This window comes from Ammospiza caudacuta, chromosome Z (assembly GCF_027887145.1).
Source record: "Ammospiza caudacuta isolate bAmmCau1 chromosome Z, bAmmCau1.pri, whole genome shotgun sequence".
Classification (NCBI taxonomy): Eukaryota; Metazoa; Chordata; class Aves; order Passeriformes; family Passerellidae; genus Ammospiza; species Ammospiza caudacuta.
Genome location: NC_080632.1, coordinates 27,774,611 through 27,795,229, shown reverse-complemented (window position 1 = coordinate 27,795,229; position 20,619 = coordinate 27,774,611).

Below are 20,619 nucleotides of genomic sequence, written 5' to 3'. Positions count from 1 at the left end.
ATCCTCTCTTTGGCAGCGGTTTAGTTTTACACACAGGAACTTAAACTGAGATAGTACTGTTCCCATCACCAGGATGTCATGTTGATCCATTAATAAGTTAGTCTCTTCCTGAGTTTCTTCAGATGTGACTGACTTACTGGACCTGTGATTCAACAGAAAACAAGAACTGACAGCTTAGATGGCAAGGACAGTCACACATTATAAACTCATATTCCAGCATAAACAGAGAGAATCTTTAGGTCAGCTGTCCTGGATTACAAAAACCGTGTATGGGACAAACAATCACATGCCTACTGTCTTGAATTTTTCCTAGCCTCCCTCACACAGTCTTTCAACACTGGGAAATGAGGATCCTCCCCCAGGAAGCAGTAGTGGAGGAGTAAAGACCTGCTGTGTTTGAGTCACACAGCCTGGCATGGGCCTGTACTTTCTGATTACAGGATTTCTCCCATCCCGTAACCACAGCTGTCCCTTCATGGTGTTGCATCCTCTACTACTGAGGATGAGGAGGGGCTTTTTCTTGGCAAGGCTGAATGTGCCTCTGGGGCTGAGGGGGGCTGGACAGAAGAGGAGCTGTCTGTACGTGTATTGTCCCATTATGGTATGTGATCTGGAACACTGGGCAGCACTAGTAGGGAAAGAAAAAGACTGTCATCTTCTCAGCTAAATCCACTCTCAGTCCTGGTGGCCACCCTGAGGTAAACATCCTCTGTCTTGCAAAGGCATCACATGATGAAAGACTGGACCCCTGCAAAACCGAACAAATTATTCATTCTTTTATGTTTCCTTGCACAGGGCATGCTCAACATTGCAACTCTGCCGCTTGACTGCATAGGTTTATTTTGTGAAGTTCTGTCTCTGGGTATTTTTGTGGATTTCTCTTTGGGTTTGCAGTGCAGGGGGCACTCTGCATGCACTTCAGCTTACCAGAGCAAGAGCTCTCTAGAATTTGTAACGATAGAGTGGAAGATGACTGGATAGTGAGTTACAAGTAAATCTCCACGTTAATTGCCCTATCTGAATGCTTCATCTAAGGCTTCACAAGGTGTTTCCCTGCAGGAGGAGATTCTCCATGCTAAGGAGAGGCTAGAAGAAGAACACCAGAGTATTCAGCAGCGTGCTCAGCAACTGCTTTCTATTGTGCAAGAGTTTAAAGGAATGTGAACAGTCTGCCGAAATCCTCCTCATGTGACCAAGATCACAGCAACAACCCGGAGCCAAATGAACAACCCGGCTCTTATATGCTAGCACAAAGACCCAGCTAGAAAAACATGGTGGAACTCCAGTTGCAAATGCGCTGAATAGCATTTTAATCTCAGCAGGTTGCTCGGATGGCTGCTTTTCCACTACGGAGCACTATTTTAATTAAATTTCCACATCACCATATTTAGCGCATTTTCCCTTTTCACTCAGTATTTTTTGTCAGATCCTTGAAAATTCATCTCTTTGTCCTCTGTGAGCTTTAAAAGGCAGAAGGGAAAAAAAAATTTTATCTGCCCTGTGAAATCTGTGGCTGTTGGTTGTTACTCGTATGTTAGTTCTTTGATTTTGTGTTGCAGGGTTAGGATAGGAATGGGACTCATATCCAACAAAACAGGTGGGTATTTAAGCTGAATCATCATAAAAATAAAAAACACAGCAGTTGCCTGCAATGAAGAGATTTTGGAAAGGCTAAGAAAGTAATTATAGCATCATATAGAAAGGTCCAGATATAAATTATGTTGCAATATTTTGGTAACAAGTGAATAATTTCTGTTTCTTTTGTGGAGAAGAAGTGGTATCCTGTTTCAGGGCCTCTTCATTTTCCACATTCAAATTGATATGGAGAAGCATTTCAGTCATCTCTTTCTCTGACATAAGCAATGTCTCCCTTTTGGATATAAAAATATTGCCTTATACCATCAGGTGTCAAGCCAACTCACTACTGTTTAAAATCTGGCCTTGAAAATAAATGGTGTGTGGTGTACCCCTATTAATTAAAAATGTATTTCAGTAGAGACTTTCCAGTGTCTGTAATGGGGAAGTTATTTATTATGTTATGTGTTTGCCATCTGTCATGAAGGGGGAAATCCTGTTTATGAATTAAACATTTTGATTGTTCTTTAAAGTTTTTAATATGTGTATTTTATGCTAGTATTTATTTGCACACCAATATAACATAGTATAATATAGTATTTTTATACTTAACTATGGTAGATATGCAAAAATAGAACAAAAATCTTCTGTGTTGGGCATAGTAGAGATTTAAACTACATCTAATAGTCTGAAGATCACAAGGACTTAAGGGGACTATATCTGTACACCCTCTTCTATGAAGTGCATAATTACAATGTACCATCTTGCCTTTGACAATTAAAAGCTTGTTTCTGATACCCCTACCATGTGGTCAGTACAAATAATGAGCAAAAACGGTAAACAGTATCTTTAAATAAGACAGATAAAGTATGTACAAATTGTTAAAGTAAAAAGCACCTTTTTCAAGGAAAATGTTCACAAAGTTCTTTATGCTTCACAGTTTGTTGCAACCAAAATGACACTTTTCTCTAAGCCAGGGAAAAACTCCATCTCACTTTGTTGCAGAAAGGAGTTCCTGAACTTTTTAAGTGATCGATGTCAGCACAGGATAGCAAGGAGTTTCCTGGGCAATGTTAGAACAAGTAAACTGGGAACCGGAAGATCAAATTGCCAGAAGTGTCTTTTGTTACTGGCTGCCTGCCTTTGGAATTCAGATTTTATTTGTCATCAGACTGTGCTGTGTTCAATAAGGCAGAAACAAAACACAAAAGAGGAGAGGACTACAAATCAAAGAAATCAAAAAATAGATACTCAAATTAAGATTTTAAATGTTATCTTGCTGCAGGAAAAGCAAATTACTTAGTTCCTTTTAGGAAAAGGGTTGTACCTTACTCTGAGATGATAAAACAAGTTTAAGTGTCTTTTCAGCAACTGATCACAAAGCAGTAAAATATAACCCTAACAGGACAGTAACTAACTGGCTATCGAAAGAACTGCTTACCATTTTAAACAAATTGCACTGTAAAAACCATGTAAGAGGTGAGATAAGACTGTAGAAAACCTTATTACAGGGCTGGTTTTTTTTCCAACAAACATGGACTTTTAATAAAATATTGCTCTCTGTGTCCATAAAAGTATAATTTTTTGGACTGAGCAGGCCAGAAAGCTGACCTCCCAGGTATGAGTGGGAGGGCAGCCTTCCCACTTTTAAAATCCCACAGCAATTTTAAAAGTTATCATGGGTTCAAAGAGGAAATTTCAGATAACTGTGATTTTCAGACACTTGTTTACTCCACATACAAAGGTAATTTTAAAGTTTAACTACCCTTTGTAAGGTGGTGTTGTTTTAATTATCATTATTGTTCCCTGGGACAAAGCATAATGGTAGATGAAAACCAGAGGCTAGCTGATGTGTAGGGCTCCTCTTAAATCTGGCCTGGTGACCACTAAGTTTTGCTTCAGGTCGGCACAATCACATTTAATAATTTCTTCCTTGTGTTATAAATAATAAATGATGAAGCCAAATCAATAATCAATAAAAAAAGGGTTTGGTTTCGTGACTGAGATTCAGTCTCCAATAGCCACAATCCAAAGGGCAGCGTCGAGCCCGGGATCGGCGCTGGGTGAACACTGATCTGAACTCCACCACTTTGGATTCCCTCTGTTCACAAATGCTGTCTCTGCCGGGCTGGTTTTATACTGTTTTTTCCACCTGGGGCAGAGTTTCTCCCATTCTTCTCCTTGCTTCACATATTCATGTAGTTTCCTTTTCTCTGTGCTGGGCTGGACAAAACCCTTTCTGGGAAGTGATGAATGCTGATGTTGAGTTACAGGAACCTGGCATTGGGATGCACACCCTTGAGGACTCTGGCTATCTTGATCATAGATACTTATCAGTATTCATCTCTTGGGTGTCCTGTCCCGGAAAACGCCCATCTCCCAGGGAGCCACATCTTTTCGTTTGCTAATTAGGTTTTTTCTCTTCCTTGCTGTCTGTGGTTTCACAATTTGTGAAGCAATCTCTTTCTGCGGTTTGTGGTTTTAAATATTTAAGAATTTTTCATACAAGCACAACTTTTTTCATGTATATTTTACACAGGCATTAATTATTCCATAACATATATCACACTTGTTTTGTGGGTCTGGTCAGCCTGATGATTCAGAAATTAACAAACACATGCCTGTGCTTCACCTCCTTTCTCACTGTTTTTTGTAAGCTTTCTGCTTCCAGGGCAGCCATACAAGAAAATTTTAAGCATCTGATCACAGCTATGAAAAAGTAGGTTTTTATATCATAAAAAATAAGTAGGAATGGTGGGGTGGGGGGAAAGTTTGGTACTTTCAGTCTTGTAGCTAATGGTGTTCTCAGTAGCATGGGAATTAGCAGTATATCTCTAGCAGGACCTGACCTCAACTAACTACAATAAAGCAGGTAAAACAGCATCTTTTTACTAGAATTGTCTGTTGCAATAGCTACTTTCATGGTAGTGCAAGCTTTTAAAAATCAATTTGCAGCTACAAACTATTTTCTTCTCAGAAAATTAGTGCATTCATATCTAGGCTACTTCTGTCTTCCATAGAAAACTTGTATTTCTAATATGCCTAACCTGAAATGCACTTGGCTTTTTATCATGCTGGAAGCACTGTGGTCCCACTGGTGTTAGTGAGAATAACAGAGCAAGGCTGTGTGAGACAGTGTGAGACCTTGACTGCCAGCCTCTCATCCGTCTCCCACTCCCCCTACTCAACAGGACACTGCACCAAGAAAAAGACCATGGGTACAGGGAGATCAGTCACCAAATACCAGCATGGCCAAAACTGAATCAGCTTGCAAATTAATTGAATGTATTGCCAATTAAGAGCAGGGTAACAAGAAATAAAAACAAGACTACAACCACCTTTCCCCTGCCTTCCTCTGTTTTGGGGGCTCATCTCCATTCCTTCATTCATGCTCCTACACATGCACACACTGACAAAAGCCATGTAGAGAATAACAGGGGCTGTGGTCTGCTCATTACGATTTGTCTCTGCCACTTCTTTCTCATCCTGTTCTTTTCTTGCTACAAGAAGTGGTTCCTTCACAAATTTCTCCAAGGTGGATCAAAGACTGGTGAAAGTTTACTGGTATTCCATACAATTGAACATCATGCCCAGCATATGCTAGAGGTGCTGATTGCTTCTGGGGGACAGTCTGGGCATAATTAGATTTTATTTTCTTTTAATTATTAAACCATTTTTATCTGAACTAATGGGTTTTAGTGTTCTCCTGACCATCCCACAGAGAGTGTAGGGGAGGGTAAAGCAAATAAATAGCTGCATAAGCTGCCAGCAAGGCCAAACCAGATGTCCCAAGGTCTGCAGCATGAATATCTGCTCCTGCATACTCCTCGGTGAGCTGCAGGGGAAGAACCTGCACCGCCACAGTCCCATGCTTGAGGTATCAGCAGAGCCTCACATTTTTCACAATCTTCTCTCTCAGAGCTGCTGTGTGTCATTTCTAACTCTATAAATAACTATAAACTCTGTAATAAGCATGACATCACAGAGGTGCCAGCCACCAGTGCTGTTGATTGTCTCAGCTTTGGGCAGCTGTGGGCCTGTTTTGGAGCCAGCTGATGCTTGCTCTGTCCAACATCTGGGCACTTGCTGCTCTTTTCTCACAAAGACCACTCCTAAAATCTCCCTGCTCCCAACACCTTCCCATGAAAACCCAATACAGATCACCTCTTCTGGCTTCAGCCACTGAAACTACCAGGCGCCACCAAAGTTACTCCAGGAAAGTTCTTGAAAACTATCAGAACAGCGGAGGACTTTAACTCCCTACATAAAAAGTAGTAGCATGTTTCTTAATGTCTCTAGTAATAATGAGAACAATAACCCTTGCAATAGCAATGACCAGAGGGATGCTGATGACTTCCTAAGGCAAAAATAATAAAAATCAATGTAACTACACAGCAAGGGAGTTAATCTGATCTTTAAAATCAATATCTTTTACCCAAGTGGTTATCTACAGTCTACAGTCTAAACAGTTGCATTCAGCTATGTGATATTCCTCCCGCTTTTAGATTTCCTTTATATTTTTTTCTTTCTTTCACTAGGGTGTATAGGAGATCAATAAATCAGACAAGTTTTAGTCTTCATAACAAAACTGCAATATACCAACACTAACTAAAAATACACTTTGCCAATGGATAGCTTTTATTTGCTCTCCATCAATACCACTGCATTTTCAAAATTAGTTCTTAATAATCTTGTCTGAAATCAGCTGCAAATGGAGACTTGATGCCATGGTTCCAACCAATCAAGGTTCAGCTGCTCAGGTTTGAAAGCCCTTTGGTGAAGAGAAGCTGAAATCAAAAGGAGACAACATGCTTCAGATTTATTTCAACATCTTTGGTGTTGTTGTGCTCCTTGATCCCTCCAGCACAACAACAATAAAAAGCTGAGGAATCTCATCGTCACACAGGATTGTTTATCTGATTTCGGGAGCTGGGTCTCACCAGGCCGGTTTCCTCTTTACAGAATTTTTCTGTTTTCCCTGTGTTTGGTGTCCAGGTGCTCATCTCCCAGGTTTTCTACCTGAACTACTGTTCAGGTGTATTCCTGCATCTTGGCTGTATAGGAAGTCTCTATTGCAAGTCTCTTTGTAGCTTAGTATTGTTTCTAAATTGATGCTTTGTGCTTGGTACCACTTATGCCATTAGCAGTATTACAGTGCCAGAAAATTCTTACATATTGCTATAATTTTACGTATTTTGATGCACTTATGACAAAGCTCAAGGCATGCAAATACTAATTACATTCTTTTTAGTGTAATTCTACTTTACAGGAAGCAACAGCCTTCTTCTTTTGCTAAAATTCATCTCCTATTAAAGATTTGGCTTTCTTATACTCAAAAATTGCCAAAGGCAAAAGAACTCTTCGCTGATTTCCACATGAATTTAACTCCCAAGGATAATGAATCCTTCAACATACCATTTACCGGAGAAATGCTGTCAGGCAATGCACTCTAAATGTTAATTTGGGATCTTTAACATTAAGATGATCTTCATGACCAACAGCATAATTTTGCAGTGTTAAAGCCTATTACATTTAAATCCACGTGTTCCATGGGGTCGGTGGCTGGAGGCAGGGACGACACACACACACCCCAGAGCTCCACGGCACAAACAGCCTGTCCTTCTTACAGAGGGAGTTCAACACTGCCAGGTCTCCACAGCTCACTGCTCTGATCCTCTCACAGCCCAGCTCCTGACCAGGGAGATGCCAGCAGCTCAGGATGGAATGTGATAAGGGAAGGTTCCTGTCTCCCAACCCAGGGACCCCAGTGCCACAAAAGCCCTTGCTCATAGCTGAAAGCCATCCAAAGCTGCAGCATTTGATTTACTGGCTGTTGTTACCATGTTGTTATAGATACATACTATACTTTTGGCTTTTCACAAATATTAAAATGGATTCTATACGTGTGGTGTTAAAGTAACTTTGCTATAAGGATATAGTTTTTATTTCTGTTGTTAACTAAAACTTAGAAATAGCTGATAAAATGCCTGTTAAAATGCCCGCTTGGATGGGATAATATCCAAGGAATAAATGATGAGGACTCTGCTACTGATAGGCTAACTATCAGCACTCACTTTCTGAAGACAGTATGAACCAAGGCCCAAAACTGGAGGTGATTCTAAGAATGAGCTAAAACCACAGCCAAGGAATAGAAATGCTCTAGAAAGGCAGACCCAAGGAGGGGCCACGCTAAACAATTCTTGGAATGTGTAAACTAGTTTGGGGGAAAAGTTTACTGTGTAATTGTTTATGAATATGTAACAGGCTGATGAAGTGGAAATGGTATATAAAGGGTGTTTCCAAAATAGCAGGTGCGCTCTTGGCTGAATGCCTAGAGGCACCTGGCCATAAATCTTTATCTATTGTCTTTGTCTCCTATTGTTCTTATAAACTTTGAAATTTTTCACAGGAGAGTGAACCTCTCACAATGTAGTGTAAGGGAATGTAAATAGCAAACCCAACCAGTATAAAACAGGATAGTGTATCTATCTACACTGCCTTCTCCAGCAACTCTTTTTCAATTCCTTTTATTTTAAAATATTATTTGTATTCACTTGGGTTCCCATTATGCATGTTTATTTTAACAGCACTTTGATTATTCTCTGTGATTACCAGGACATTTACACCCAAAGTATTTTACTGAAAGTAGTTTCATACCATCTATCAGTTATGTGATATTCCTTCAGACTTCCGATTTCCTTTAAATTTCCTTTATACTATTAGGATGTATAGAAGACCAACTAACTTCAGAGTTTCTATCGTTAGAATTGACCTACTTCCAAACATAAAAGTCTGTCTTTTTTATCTATTTATTTGTATAACCAGCATCTTATCTTGTCTTGAAACTCAAAGTTCTTGGCAACTGCTTTGTTGTACATTTCATAGTAGGCAGAGCATGTAATTTTGTACATCTCTTTATCAACACCATGGGATATGTGGCCTGCTGCATTTTTTAGTGAGACCAAAGAGCCCCTCCTACTAAAGCATTAAGCATTATCAAAGAATATCAAAACACACTGAGATGGAAGGGACACACAAGGATAATCAAGTCCAACTTCTGGTCCTGCACAGGACAACCCCAAGAGTCACACCATCACCAAAACAGCAAGTAAAACAGGAACTCTCCAACATCTTCTCAGTGTTAGAGAATTCATGCATTAATTTATTCTGGCCAGGATGTTATTCTGGCCAAAGTGTGCCAGAGAAATTATTTCATTCACACATGCCCGGATTGTGCAGAAAATTATCGAATCACACAGGGTTCTTTAACGCAATTTTTCACATATTTATACATACAAAACCCAAAGAAATTCTCCTTCATTGTTCCAAATTACACAATTCTTAGTGTTGGATCTCCTGCTGGTTATTGATCCCTTCTGCTTCCACGCTAATTTGGTCCTCATTCTTTGGTTCTCTGATCAGTCTTTTCCCAGACCAGGTGCCTGCTCCAGGGGCCAATGTTCCCTAATGTTCACTTATCTCCTGTATATCTTCTGGCTACTCCCAATCTGTTGATTTCAAACTAGTCAGTGATACTAAAATAGGAGGAGCCATGGACTCTCTCCAGGGCAGAGAGGCTGCACAGAGAGATCTGGAGAGCTGGGAAATTGCCAACCATTTGAAATTGAACAGGAGCTAGTGCCAGATTCTCCCCCTGGGGCAAGGTAATTGTGCTTATACATACAAATTATGGGATGGGACCCTGGAGGGCAGCCCTGCAGAAAGAGATGGGGTGGAGGGACTCGGGCTGATGGCAAATCCAATCTGAGCCAGCAGTGCCCTGGCAGCCAGGAGGGCCAACCCTGTCCTGGGGTGCATCAGGCACAGCATCACAGCTGGGCAAGGGAGGGATTGTCCCACTCTGCTCTGCTCTGAGCTGGGGCAGCCTCACTTCATGTGCTGGGGGCTGGTTTGGGGGCCACAATATGAGAAGGATATTCAGCTATTCAGGAGTGCAGAGGAGGGTTTTCCCAAGGTGGTGGGAGGTCTCAAGGGCAAGATTTTACAAGGAGCAGCTGAGGTCACTTGATTAGCCCGGAGATCAGAAGACTGAGGGGTGATCCCTCAGCTTCCTTCTGGTGGGCAGTGCAGGGCTGTGCTGATCTCCCCTCTCTGGTGAGCAGCAGTAGAACATGAGGAAATGGAACAAAGCTGCATATATGTTCTAGTGTTTCATAGTCCTGCAGGGAGTTGGACTTAATGAGGTTTATGGGTCCATTCTACTGAGATTCTCTGTGACTCTAGCGTTCTATGAGCTTCTCGTAGGTTGTTCAAACTTAAGCTCTGGAAGACTAATGCGGCAAGGGTGTATCTGGCCTGGGTGGTCAGTGTCCAGCTAGCAGAGGGCAGGCCGACACCCAGCTGCAATCCAATGCGAGCACCCCTCGGCATCTGAGGGCCTCAGGCTGTGCTGCCTGCAGCAATGTGACGGGAATAAGGAGCTGCACTCTCGATGGGGTCAAGTCAGGTTTAATATGAAACCCTACACGACAACCAGGGAGAGACCCCAGGGAGAGACCCCAAAATGGGGGTGAAAAGAGGTTATAAAGGGGGTGGGTGTACAAAGGAGGGGTTTACACTGAGCCAATAAGGAAGGGTGGAGGGATGAACTTAACATAACTGACATAAAGGGGAAATCAATAAATACAAAGTAAAGGAGGGGCCCCGGGACCACAGCCAACCACAACCTCCAGAGAGAAGAAAATTCTGGAAAGCTGGGAGGAGTGGGGGGTGATTGACTGGGCCCAGGGAGGAGGAAAAGTTTACTTATAAGGAGATAAGGGGGAGGAGAAATTATATAACTTAGGTAACTGACATAACCAAGGGCAGGGGTAACCATCGTAACATAAGGGACAGTAGAGCTACGGGAAAACTGGGGAGGGCAGAACCATTTACATTAAACAGGGAGAAACAATACATAAAATGGGGGAGTAATACAATAAACTTAACAACACACTACAACAGACTAACACTTCTTTCTAAACTCAATGTCAGTTTTGAAAAAACAGGATGTGCCTCGACTCTTACTAATTTAAGCCGTCTTAAATTTGACCTCATGTATATCACTGTTGCAAACAGTGCTGTTTCAGAAAATACACTAGTCTGACAAATGACACTGCCACATTTAAACATGCTTCTATGTTCCTACCTACATATCAAGCAAGAGCTTCTTACAAAAAGTCTGAGAAAGCTGCTCCAGGTGGTAACAGCCACAAAAATGCAAGTGACAAATCTTTTGAACTGAGAGGCAAGAATTTTATCAAGTGATCTCCTAGTGTTTCTCCGCTAAAGATCCATTGTTTCTCAAAGAAGACTCTAATGCTAAGGAACAAGTTTGAACACAAACGAAAAATTATAATTTCACAACATTCAAATACTATGCATCAACTCATTTCTCTTGTCAATTTTGTCCCCACATCAAGTCTGAAGGTTACAGCAAGAGCTGGCTGATTCTTTTTTTCAGAAGAATATTTCTTGAATAAATGAGCATTTTTTCAGCTGATTTTTTTTCCATAGGAAAAAAAGAGATCACCTGAGGTGATTTTTTTATGATTACCTATGGAAACAACACTTATCTATTAGTCTGTATGCTTTTTTACAAGCCCATCTGTCTATCTTGTTATCCCAAAAAAATTTTGGACCTGCTGGCTTATTCCAATTAAATTACTATTTAAAATATTAAAATTAATTTTTTAAAAACTTTGTGAAAGCTATGATTGAAAACAACAGAAGCAGCAGAAAAAGTTCATTAATACTTCGTGGACTAGATAACACTAACATGATAAAGAAAAAGAATCTCAATGATCACAGCTTTCTTTCTGTTATGACAATGAGAGAAACTTGAGTCAGAGCTCCTGATTAGCTGCAGTTGCAAAGAAAATTCACACATCCATTCATCAGATGCAATTCTTCTAAGCAGTAAAAAAAAAAAAAAAAGCTGCTTTTTTGGGTTTTTTTGTTTGTTTGTTTGTTTGGTTTGTTTTGTGTGGGTTTTCTTAAAGCTGATTTTAATTTTTGGAAGAGAAAAAGGATAAACCTTTCCCTTGTTAGAAAAAGTAAAGAGAAAAAATTGAAGCACAGGATGTAAAAGGCTATGGGGTTTGTTTCTAATGTTTTTATTTAATAAGTATTTTGAAGTAGATAGGTTTTTTCCTAATTTCAGAACTGTAATTTGGAAATCTTATTTCTGTATTTCTTATGAACGCTGAGACATATAATGAGCTTATGATTCTGCCAGTTAACAAGGGGCTTTAACACAGTCAACATAAAGACTAATTTAGTTCTCACAAGATTAATTAAGCTGATTTGAAGGAGCAGAAAATTTTGTTTTGTTTAACTTAGATTGCTAAAATGATGCTAATAATTTAAATGAGGATTCTCCTCACTCTTTAATTAGTTTATTTTCTTATGAAAGGAAAAAAAATACAGAAGATGGAAAAAGGAAGTTCAGAACTACAGCCTCCTTGTCAAATAGTGAAAATTTTACATGATGAACATACATAAATTCAGCTCAGTGAAGTACCACCAGTTATATGTCATTAAGTTAGGCAGTAATTTTGTTCCTGTCACATCACTCCATTCCTCCTGGGTCAGCAGCCTACTGATTTACTCAATTCTGTTTGCATGGGTCAAACATTTTGCTTAAAATAAAAGCACCGACAGACAACAAAAAATGGAGAACAAAAGGGGAGAACAAAACAAAAGCAAAATACAGCATGGAAGAGGAAGAGATAGAGCAAAGGTTTCTAGAGGTGAGACCAGAAGTCTCACATTTGGATGAAGTGCCTGATCCCTAGAAGGAACCTATCACTTTGGCTGTTAAGTGGCAGCCAAATAAACTCCACCAATCTATTGTCCCTAACATTGATAGAGTCCTTCAATATACACCTTTGGCTACAAACATTGCTTGAAACATCAACACTTTTGATAACTTGAAAACTTGCAAAATGGTGACGGTCTCACAAAGCACAATTCTAGGAAGCTATTTGCAAGAGATTATTTGCTGTTAGAGTAATCCTTCTGCCTGTGTCTAGTCAAATAGGCTCAGCTGATGATCCTCCAGGCCATGGCACTGCTCCTCCCTTTGCCACTGCCCTTTGCTAAACGCTGCTCCTTACCCTAACCTGCCTTTGGTACTTTGGTTGATCAGACTGCTGCGGACTCCTCAGACCCACAAACCACTCACAAAGAATATCAAGATGTGGGGGAAAAAAGATAAATAGAAGGGGGGGGGGGGGGGGTGGGAAGGGGAAGTTTCTGGGGAGATCAGAAGTAGATTTACTGTTTTTTAAATTTGATCAGAAAGATTGCAAAGCAAAAACATCCACCAGATAATATCTGCATTGCATCTTTGCATTTGTGTAAAGTTATGGTTTAAGCTGAAAATACAAGAGGTCTCAAACAAAGTCTCCAATCCAGAAAACCCAAATCTGTTTTCAGAGCTAGAACTGTGTAGACAGCAAGTTTCATTGGTCACAAAATCAGATGAAACACAATCTTGAGGAAAAAAAATCTTACAGAGTGATCTGATCACCCACTAAGTTTGATAAGCTTTAAAAGAACAACCTCCTCATAGCATTTAATTTCTCATAGTCAGAGAAAGATATTTTAGTCAGCATTTTCAAATAAATAATTTTGTACTAAAGTTACCTTATTGCATCTTCAGTCTCTGACACAATTTTGCCCAAAACTTGTGAAGACTTGAATATCTGACCAGCTACTTCAGTCAAAATGGATCATAGAGTGGTTAGGAATACTGTACATTTCCAGTTTCTGAGCAAGAACCATTTTCTTCTTTTTCTATTTACACTGACATGCTTTGAAATTAATCACATTCCAAGTATTGTCTCTCAAAACTTCAAGGTAAATGTTTGCTCATCCTAAACATTTAGGCATGTGTCAGTTTCCAAATTCTTCACCTAGGAACTGCAAACTATGTTTACAGAAACTTTTGATAAAGGTAGTTGCCACAGGTTTGCCCTCACTTTACAGTCCCAGAAAGATGACAATGATTGGACTGATAAATCTCCCCTTGGCTATCGTGGTACAGGACTTGGTACTAGCTGAAAATGTTAGCTCGGTTTAATTTTGTGAATATAAGTGTGAAATTTTGTCATGTATAATTTTGAAATTCTCTTTAATCCTGGAACTGTATGCCAAACTGCTATAATACTCATATATGTTATCAGTAGTTGTCAGCTGTGTTTAGCTCTTTTTACTTCTGTTCACACTGATCCTTAAAGTCACATTTCATCCATTAATTAGAAGATAAAGAGAAGGAATGTATGTGTCTTTGCACCAGAGCATACACTGCTATCACTTTTCAGATAACAGTCATGATCTCCCTTTATTTCACAAATGGAAAAGCAGGAGACCCTTCCCTGGATTGGAGTGTGACTAATCAGGGAAGAATTCTCAGGAATTAAGTGGGATTATGTTGGCCTGTCATCTCTCCCCATCCCCCAGCAGAAAATCATGAAACAAAACATCCTTTCCAGAAATCTTTAACTTTACGTTTCTCAGACATTCCCATCTTAAAATAAAAATCCTCTAGATCCTGCTTGATCACTCTTTCTCAGGAGGCGTTGTCAGTTTGGGACAGGGATTTAGTACAAAGTGGATCCACATGGTTTGAAAACTCCACCCCGGTATTTTTGGGCTGATGGTAGTAACTTCACTGGAATCTTCTTTCCATTGAAAGACCAGAATATGATTAAATTTTTTTGTTAAGAGCCAAAATTTCTGTATTTCCTCTAATTTAAATGCATTTGTTTTGAAAACATTTCCAAAGTAGAGTGGCCAGTGTCTTGTCCATGAAAACCTCTTCCTTGGGTCGCAGTGACAGAAAGCCATCTCAGCTGTGGTCAGGATGCAAGGCTCAGTATGGCCCATGAATCAACAAACCTCAAAACAAACCAACCAAACCACTGGGGGGTACAGGAATGATGATGCACTGTCTTTGGAATCTCATCTTCCCTGGTGGTCTCCACTTGGTTTACAGTTCTCTTTCTGAGGCTCACCAATGTGTGCCAGATAGGCACAGTGCACGCAGACAGGATTCAGCTCCCTGGTTTACATATTTTTAGCAAACATTTTCTGCAGACTTCTATATGGCTGTGTTTTCTTTCCCAGCTTTTTTGGTTTGTTTTTTTGTTGTTTGTTTGTCTTTGTTTTGCTTTTGGTTTTGTTTTTATGTACCAAAGAGCAACAGTACACTCATTTAAAAGATCAGAATTAATTGATCAGCAATTAGGCTGACGCGCTGAATAAAGCAAGTCACAGGCTTCACATAGTGAGTCCTGCATCTATTAAAATGAGCTATTATGTCTGCAGATGTGTGTTGCCTCATATTTCTTCCAATGTTTAGTTCTATGTCTGGTTAAAAGTGTGGCTCTTGCATGATCTTTCCTGTATCATCTGACAGCCACTCTATCTCATTACACCTTCACCTCCAAGACAAAAGAGGCATAGCTGCAGGTGTGAGTCGTTAAATTTGCACACTGAAGACATGTAGGAAGTGGAGAAATAACTGTTGAGTGGAAGTAACTTTGCTTCTGCCTAATGAGAGCACTTTTCCATTAGAGATTCTCCTCAAGTCTGTTGGATGCCTGTTGCCATTATATCCACTTGTAACTTTACCTTTCAAGATTGCAATTTTTCCTACTGTTGCTGTAATGAGACGCAGCCTTACTGCTTCTGTGTGGAAAGAGGCTCTTTCACAGAGCTGTGTTGATGACTAACACTACATGCTCACTTTTCCTTGAAGTGTTCTCCTCTAAATGTTTCTGTACCCAGCAACTCAGAACAGCAAATTACAAGAACAACTTTGCCTGTGCCTCTCAGTTCTATCTTGCTTTTGTCCAGCACCCTACTCCAGTATTTGAGCTTTATCAATGTGATAATCTCATGGCTCACAAAAATCATGTACTTTTCTGATAGTGCAAAGTGGTTGCTGGGCTACTTCCCAAACACTTCTGTTCCTTAACTTGTAAAAGTCAAAGATACTTTATAAATTAATGAAAAAATATGTAAATTTGAAATTAAAAATTAATAGATCTATGTATTTATTCAAGACACTAATCAAATTTCTGAGTTAAGGATCAGGCTTGTTTAATGTGCAATTTTTACTTCTCTTTAGGTTTTCACATGTAACTAAAACATGGAACATGTGAAATAATTTTTCAGCTAACAAACAACTACTGCTACTAAGACCTTATAAATGTAGCCAGAGGACAAAAGAAATATTTAAACAGACTTCTCCTGAGTTTGGACATTTCCTTACATGCTAATGACCTATTACTCATATTTAATGTAATGATTTCTAGAACATGATAACTTTTTAAAAAAATATTCATTTTATATGAGGTCATCAACACCCTGCATCTGTATGCTCCACTTAGGAAACTCAGGGCTTCCTTTTTTTTTTTTTCCCCAAATATTTTTTTTTCTCAAGTATTCTTTTTCGATTTTTTGTTTGTTTTGTTGTTGTCGGTTTGTTTCCACTTGCACTGGTGCTCAAGGGAGTAAAGATCCAGTCTAAGAATGAAGAATCATTAATCCTGATGGTACTCTCATGGAGGAGGCATGCTGGTTGTCCTTCAGCTAGGAGAATTGGTTTAACAGCAAAAGGCCCTACAGGAACCAAGTCACCAGGCAAGGAGTGATGGGGATCAAGTCTCCCCAGGCACACAGCTGAGTGCTGCTGTAGATGCCAAGTAGAATGAGGGTAGTCTGCTGATCTCAGGTGTCTTTCCAGAGCATATTCAGAAAGGAGCACGATTCAGAGCAGGGGACTCTTCAGTTTACTGGATGTCTCACCAGTGATTTATGTTTGTCTGCTCCCAATATTGTAAGTAACATGCAATCATCATTGTAAAGCTTTGGAAAGCCTACTTCAGTGATGGGGACTATGTGGCATGATCTTGGAAAGAAAAGAGAGAAAATTATACTTAAATTGGAGGAATACTAAGCTGCCATCCATTACCAATCCAGCGCCTGAAATGGTGGCTCGATCCAAAAAAGACAAGGTGTGATATGAGAATGCTGCCTAGCTCTGCTTAGGGGAAAGCACACTCTATTAGGGCTCATGAGTTTCTAACAAGGAGAAAGCAAGTAAGTCACTTGCAACAACACATTCTCTGTGGGATCTCAGCACCTCAGGATGGAGGTGCAGAGAGGCCGAGACCACCCTTGGGGGGCTCGGGAGTCCTGGAATGTTGCCAGAAGTGTCTGGTGGCTGGACTTTGATCCCACACAGGAGACAACGCCTGTATGAGGACTGGGAAGATTCCACTGGGTGTATGGTGAAGGGATAAGTTAATTAGAGTGTAAAACACAGGGTTTAGGATTTTGGTACAGGGGGGTCTAAAGAAGTAAGATGGAGGAATTGGGGCGTGTCCTGTTCTTCTTCTTCTTCTTGGCCTCCATCTTCTGTGGTGGTGGTGGCACTTTGGGATTGGTTATTACTAGAAGTGCACTGGTTAATAAGGGTAGAAGGTATTGGGGAAAAATGATAAATATTGTACACGTAACTTAGGGTATAAAGATAAGTGACCGCCCAGGGGCTTCGGCAGTGTGCCCATGGCTGACTTGCTGTGCAGACCTCTGTCGGGCTGAAAGAAAATCTTTTAGATAAACAATTAATAAACACCGAGACCGAGACAAGATCAGAAGTCTCTCCTCGTCCTTTGAAGCGCCGGGCTCTTCAAGGCCATCCCTGGGCCTTTCCAGGCCACCTAAACAGCAGAAACAGAAAACTTACAAGCCTAAACAGCCGAGAAACCGAGCAAGTGGCATCCCTGAGCTATCTCCGGTCGTAAATCAGCCGGAAGAAAAACATGAAATCTACAATTCTCCTTCTAGTGTTTCTGCGTGGGGATCTGGGTCACCCTGCTGTACTGCTCAGGAAGCTGGCCAAACTGGAGCTAGCACCTCCCTTTCCTCTTTTACAGGGCCCTCATATGGATACCGTGGTTCCCATCTCTTTAGTCTCCTGTCCTGACAAGGCAGTGGGTGAGGGTCTCCTTTTCTTCCTAATACTTCCTAGCTCATTAGGAACTTCTGGGATTGAAGTTGTTCTAGGAAGCTAAATTATTTTCTTTTTCTTTGCCAAAGACGAAGCAACAATTTTTAAGGACAACTGAGTCATCATGAATACAAATAAATCACTGTTTCTCTGAAGTCTTTATATTGAAGGATAACAGTATACTGTCTAAACAATAGCAGACTAAAAAAATAAACTCTTGGAGAAGGAACAGTGTAGCTAGGAAGAATATCAGTGTGTTCTGCTGCTGTAATCATCCTGCAGTTTGTAAACTAGTAGCCATTTGTGAATCATGCACAGGAACTAAGGCACTCCATTCACATTGGAAAAATGTCTTAAAATGGGCAGATGATTTAAAGAAATAATTTTCCAGGGCTTGATAGCATACTTAAGCAAAAACATCCATCCACTTAGACAAAAATTACTCACTATGATATTCTATTCACATATACACAGGTATTCCTTACACACGGCATTCTTGAATACAAAGGGTGATTATCAGAATTCTTGCTACATTTTCTTTCAACATTAATCCTTGCTCAATCTCCAGACTCTCATATCACACTTGGAAAAAACTGCTCCCACAGAAAGTCATCAAGCCCACTTTTCCTTGGTTCTACCCCCTAAATACACGTATAAAATAGGATAAAATAGACATAAATCTACAGCTCCATGAAAATGTATTAATTATGTTGATAAATAATAACAGTTATCATTATTCATTAAATCTATAGCCATATGAATTTATATGTGAGCTGAATATGTGTATGAGTTTTCTTTCCCTTTTTTCTTTAAATTTAATCTCATTTTCCTTTCCTTTCCTTCCTCTTCTATCATAGAATGCAAGTAGTGAAATTTTTACCGTATTAAAATTTTGGCAAAATTCCCAAGTCTGACATGGAGCCAGGATTTTACTCAGTAAATCTGGTTGACTAAATTCTTCATTTTAATAGTACTACACTGTATCTTTTTTCTGTCTTGTTTTCATGCTATAGACTTTTGTGGAAGCTTGTATTCGAACTAGCTAGCATGCAGCTGTGAGTACCTGCTTATAGAAAAGAAATCTGAATATTATTTTGTCAGGTTTAAAATAGAAGACATGAACTGCAGTTGTCCTTAATGCTCCTCTGATTGATATTCAAAAGTATCAGACACCTCTTTTGATTTCTCACAACAATGTGAATTGTGTGTCTATTACTTTCAGCATATTTAATGCACAATGTCCTCAGCAACTTCCACCTAAATTCTGTACCTTACCTTCATTTATAAGGAATGTCTTCTTGTTAGGTCTTTTCAATTTCTCCACAATCCCTAGACATGCTTTGATCACTCTGGAGTTAGAGACAAGCTACACTCAAACTCTTCTCACATAAAAGAATGGGCAAGGCTGTAACTAAAGATAAAGAGCAGTCATCACAAAAGCATTGATAGAGTCATTCTGCTCAACAGCACATATATACCACACAAGACGCAGAACAGTAGTAGGACCTGTGAAACAAATAGAGATCTTTTAAGGTTCTAAACATTCCTAAAAGAGAAAGATGTCATTGGATCAAAGAGCAGGTAATTCAGATCAGCATATACGTATATGAATCTGCACGTCCTTAGGTCTCTGTGGATTTCCAGATTTAATGATTACACAGTAAGGATAACGTTTGAATGCAGGACTGATAGTCTGATCCTTTTGCTGTCTGATTTTTCACAACCAATCTGGCTTCAAGTGGTAAATGCTGCTTCTCTTCCAATTTATTCCTGAAGTTGTATATTGGTGTTCCTTTCTTCTGTTTTCTGGTGTTTGTGTGAAAACAAGGATTTAATTTCTATACTATGCCTCCTTTTTTTTAAACAGCTACCTGTTTTTCCAGCCTAGGCATATATACAGATATATAAATATAAAAATGCAAATATATATATAATTTTATCTGGCATTCAGGACCACTACTGAATCCATTCCTAATAAGGGTGATTATTTCAGATATGTAAAATAAAGCTTGCTGGAAAAGCTTCACCATGAAGTTCATCAATACTTTTGCTGGCAAGTTATAATACCTGTAGATATTTTTGGTGAACGCAGTCAGAGAGTTAGACAAACTACAGTCCCCTTGAAAATCCCAGTGACAGGGAGGCTCACAAAAGTTCTCTTCAGTGACTAACAGTGGAAATCTGCTTGACAGCCATCTAAAGCGGAGACCAGCCTGATCTCCCTGGAGCTACACTTGACTACTTCATTCATGCCATTTCAGAACAGCCTAAAACACACTGCAGTAACACTTTGTAGGCAGTTTAAATCACTTGCATCACTTTTCTCTTGTGTTACAACATTAAAATTTTTCTCTGTTTTTCCAAACATTTTTCACTGAACTGTAGAAAATTTGTCTGGGAAAAACTATTATGCTGTACTTAGCTTGTTCTTGGCAGACACATTTTTCTTTTGCAGCCTTCTTCAGTGTTTATGTGATTCCACCACCTTCTTAATTAAGTTATTTCTGTGCTAACCTACATCCAAGTTTTTAATGCTCCCCAAATAATACCACATCTGCTGCAATCTAAGTAACTTATATCTTGATTTCTCACTTGTTTCTTCCACAGTAGCACTTGGCCACTTTGGCCCTGTATGAGACCATTCAAGCAGGAATTTGCACTCATACATCTACTTGAGCATTAAGACACAAATGTGTCCATCACCCTAAGCTGCACTTAGCTATGCTTCTAGCTTTTGCTACAAGCAAAAGATGTTAGACTCTGACAGGAAAAGCAGGGTAGGCTGCAGCTGGGCAAGAGTTTCAAGGGAGTGATAGAAGAGATAGCCTGAATGGTGTGAAATTCTGCTTAGCAATAAAACTGTGGAAAAGGAGAATCAGGAGGTGTTATGGTGCTGGCTTTCATAGCAACCCTTAAGCTGAGGCCTAGCTTCCAAGGCAATGACAGACATCTGCCTGACAATGGGAAGCAGTGAATAATTCCCATTTTTTGCTTTGTTTCCAGGTGCAACTTTTTCTTTT